Genomic DNA, 5,055 nt, shown 5'->3' on the forward strand with positions numbered 1-5,055 from the left:
ATGGTATGAACCTCTAAACCTTGAGACTATTTGTGCCATTTCACCGCCTTCGGTAATGTTTTTCTTACATGATAGGTTCGCGTATGAACGGGCATAGTGGGACATAGGGCATCTTATCACATCGCGTAGAATTCTTTCAAGTAATAAAGTTAAAAAAAAAAAATGTGTTTTTTTTAATGCTTTTTTTAATTTATCAGAAAATAAATTTTTCACGGGTGGTTTGCAAAAACATAACCCCCAAACATTTTTATGTTTTTCGTTCTTTTTTTTGGGGGGGGGGGGTTATTCCATTTACAGGTTTTTCTGCAGTTTAATTAACCGTTTTTCTGTAAGTAATGTGCTGACATTTACCATTTCACAAAAATTCTGTTTACATTGGAGAGGGGGTGGTGGTGGTGCTGGGGCGCTCGTGAAAACTTTTTTTAGTTCAATTAAAAAGCATTAAAACTACGTAAGACAAAAAAAAGAAAGAAATAAACCACATTTTTTTTTTTTTTAAGCTTTACTTGAAATGACCACCTAAAGATTCCTACGCGATATGATAAGAGACCCCACTACGCCCGTTCAATTAGCACGGTCGGTGTTCTATTGTAGCGTAAGGTAACATTAAACTAAACTTTTAAATGACAGAAACAAATATAAAATAACTGACTTGTTCGGATTTTTACAACCAAGATTGATTTTTATGTACAGTGTTTTTTTTGTTTTTTTTTTGTTTTAATTTTTTCTGTGTGTGTTTTTAATACAATTCTATATTTATTTAAAGAGCAATGTATGTTGGTGGTCAGTGGAAGAGAAATCCTTCTAGACCGAAGCAATTTTTATGTTTAATAAAATCACAAGTATAAGCAATCGAGATTTAAAAAATATATTATACATCACAAATCTTTTTTATCGTTGTTTCTGCCATTAATAAGTTTGGCTTAAATTTATTTATTATAATTATAATTATTCTAAGTTTTATTAAAAAGTTCTGTAAATATATTAAAAACGCACTCAGAAAGACACCTATTTATGTAAATATCTTTTATTTAAATATGTTCGTTTTGTTGCTTCTTCAAAAGTTTTGTAAATATATTTTTAAAAAATCTTGCTTGTGAATATTCAAATAGACAGGACATCGATTTTTGATGTTTTGTAATTAATATAGCTAATTCTTTTTATTTATTTTTATTATAATTATAATAATTATTATTTTAAGCTTTATTAAAAAGTTCTGTAAATATATTAAAAACACACTCGGAAAGACACCCATTTATTTAAATATATTACTTTTGGATTTTTTTGTCATTTAATAAATTGATCACGTGAGGGTATCATGAGATTAAATCAAAATTAATGTTTTAAAGAATAATTAAATTGAATTGTATTAAAAATGCTCACAGACAAAAAAACACTGTAGATAAAAATCAATCTTGGTTGCAAAAATCCGAACAAGTCAATTATTTTATATTTGTTTCTGCCATTAATAAGTTTGGCTTAAATGTATTTATTTTATTATAATTATTATAAGTTTTATTAAAAATTTCTGTAAATATATTAAAAACGCACTCAGAAAGGCATTTATTTAAATATCTTTTATTTAATTGATTGAGATTGTCGGACTGACTTCCTCATCTTGGTTGTAATCGTCACAACGTTTCGGCCGTTTTGCCCTCCGGCCTTCATCAGGTGTTTTGTATCGAACTGGGGAACCGTTAGGAGTCTCGAACTACAGGGTGGTCAAAAAGTCAGGTAACATGTTAAAGGTAGAAAAAACAATATGATCCATTATAATCTCTATTCATTTAATATTATTTGTTTAAATATTTGAGTGTAATATATAAACTTTAATTTTAAATCTATGTGTTGTGTCATTTATATATACGTGTATTGCTAATATCGTTTTTCTTTAAAATGTTACCTGACTTTTTGACCACCCTGTAGTCTTGACTTATTCAAGAGCGAGTCAACACTCAGACGACACCTGGTACGAGTGAAGCCCCGCATGGATGAGAACATGACCAAAAACTGCATATACTCCATCCCATGCAGTTGCAGAAAGGTTTACAAGGGTGAAACATGCCGCCCCCTGAAAGTAAGGGTGGAAGAACACCGAAAAGCGGTAACTAAAGGGGAGACGGAAAAATCGGGTATAGCCAACCATGGCTGGATGGAGAGGGGGGGACCATCGCCCCCTATGGGATGAAGTAAAAATAATAAACAGAGAGACTGGAAAGTGAGAAAACTTAAAGAAACAGCTCACATGCTCGGACATAACAACCTACTGAGCAAACCAAGCATAGAGCTGAATGCAATTTGGACACCTCTGATAGAGAGAGAAAACCTTGAATAACAACATAGGTTTAACATTAACAAAAGTCAACTAAGAATTGTCATATGGCCGAGTGGTCCTAGATGTTGTATCAAAGTTTACAGTTACCCAAAGGTGCTGAGTTCAATTCTGAACGAGGGCAGTAAAAAGTAACATTCAAAACAGAGAATCAGCAACTATGTCCCAGAGCCTAATAGTAATAATAATAAGGGGTTGGGTTCGAGACTCCTAACAAACGGTTCCCCAGTTCGATACAAAACACCTGATGAGGGCAAAATGGCCGAAACGTTGTGACGATTACAACCAAGATGAGGAAGTCAGTCCGACAATCTCAATCAATGAAAACACTTCATCTCAAAAATACAGACAATTACTATCTTTTATTTAAATATGTTCGTTTTGTTACTAGCTTAAAAAAAATGTTTTGTAAATATATATTTTTCTTTTAAATCTTCAAAAGTTTTGTAAATATATTTTTTTAAAATCTTGCTCACGAATATTCAACCATGTCTGCTATTTGACGCATTTACAAACAACCAACGCCATGTGCTTGTGCCAATGTCAAGGTCGAATCACCGGTGTCACTTGAAATATGCGCCGGTCGTCGCTAGTTATCGTCTTCTGCTACAGGGTATCTATTCTTTACTTGATCCGTTTTTTTTTTTGTCAAGTAATTATTGAGTTTTTCAAAAACATGTCTTAACTACAAAGGGTGTTCCAAAGGTAATGCCTCCTATTTTCTATTCCACCCGAATGAATCAGAGGGGATTACAAATTGCATTGTTATAACTGAATTTATGTATCTATAACCTGAAAGTTTCATCTCTCTGTTGCAGATATTGGTGGTGTGGGACTCTAAGAAAGCAACTCCTGGCATGGACATGTGTCGGAAACAGATGAATCATTGAATTCCCGCATGCAGAAAAAATTGAAACACTCAATATTCACTGGTGCCTGTTGAACGTTTACGAAGTTGATGCAGCTGATGTCAGCACAGTTAGAGATGGGTTTGTTGATTTCAGAGTAGTGACAGAGGTATGAGTGACAAAACACGCTCCAGACTTTTACGACTGAGGCATCGTTTATTGCTGGCAAAAGTGCATTGAGAATGGTGGTGACTATGTAGAAAAATAAATTCTGAAACACAAAAGATTGCTTGTTTTTATGCATCACTCCCATCTTTGTAGCTCTTCAACATCTTAGTTTTTGAGTAAAAAAAAAATAAAAATAGGAGGCCTTACTTTTGGAACCATCCTTGTAAAAAAAAAAAAAAAAAACTGGTGTTTCTTGAAGTAATGTTGTTAATATGAAAATAAAACATGAAACTTTTGCAAATGTATATAAAACTAGGAAATTGAAACAATATAGATTTGTTTTAATTTTTTTTTATTAATAACAAGAAAATAACGTATCATATATAGAGCAAATATTTGTATATCCAGCTAAAACTTGAAAAGTACAGAACAAATCTCAACAAAGTTGGTATTTTTTTTTCCAACCTCAGAAAAAATAATTTAGCAAAAACAAAAAAATCATTCGTTGGGGTCAAATAACCAATTATATCATTTAATGCTTATCACGACATATACACAACTTTTAATTTTATTATGTATCCTATTTTATAAATCTCAATCGTTGTTTGTGTGAATGTTTGTATATATGTATGTTTTTATGTCTGCCTAAAACTTTTGACAGACGCGACAGATCCTGACGAGATCAGTATCGTTTTGAAGCAACGTCTCAGATAACAAATATCGAAAAATTGGCCAAAAACATTAATTCCTTCACCCTCAACTCGGCAGTTTTCCACAAGAAGGGGTCGGCTTTTGCGTCAGCATTTTTGCAAGTTATCGTATCGGTTGGATTGACTTTTCCTAATTTTAATGTTCAGAACTTCCGGTCGGGTGGTGAAGACATCGGCTAAGATGTCTTCACCACCCGATGATAAGATGTCATGTTATTTTTAACCTGTTTTTCTCCTTCACATTATGGGTCCAAGCCTGCCTACTAACCACTTTTTTTTTACCCCCTCTCCGGGGTTTCTTTACTACACCACCTAAACACCCAGGCGATGCCAAGAACGCCCGCTAGTCGATTATATAAATCTTACCTGTCTGTTAGTGTGTGTATATATGTTTGTATGTCTCGCTAAAACTTCTGACAGACGCATCGGACTGTGATGAAACCGGTATTATTTTAGACCTAGGTCTTTTGGACAACAAATATCGATAAATTAGCAAAAAACATTAATTCCTTCACCCTCACCTAGGCAATTTTCTACAAGGAAGGGGTCCCTTTTTCGTCAATATTTTCGCAATCATTGTCTCCGTTGGATTGACTAGCCTTAATTCCAATGCTTGTAACTTCCAGTTTCACCATGGGCATTATGTTTTTTTTTTTGTTGTTGTTTTTTTTTTAAACCTTTTTCTCCTTCGCGTTACGGGTTCGAGCCTACTTGCCTGCCTTCTACCATTTTTTTTTTTTTTTTTTTTTTTTTTTTTAAACGCATCTCTCCGCCCGGGCTGTCAACTGTTGTTTTGACCCCCCCCCCTCCAATACTACCACTTTTTTTTTTTTTTTTTTTAACACCTCCTGAGGTTCCTTACTACACTACCTCGACACACCCGGGCAACGCTTGGTACCCCCGCTAGTCATTAAATAAAGGGAAGTAACTCTTTTGTTTCCCAGTTGTTTCCCTTACATTAACTCAAGCTGTGTGTGTGTATGTCCAGAGAGAGAAA

The sequence above is a fragment of the Euprymna scolopes genome, chromosome 19 (genome assembly GCF_053919585.1).
Source record: "Euprymna scolopes isolate OS-2025 chromosome 19, ASM5391958v1, whole genome shotgun sequence".
Classification (NCBI taxonomy): Eukaryota; Metazoa; Mollusca; class Cephalopoda; order Sepiida; family Sepiolidae; genus Euprymna; species Euprymna scolopes.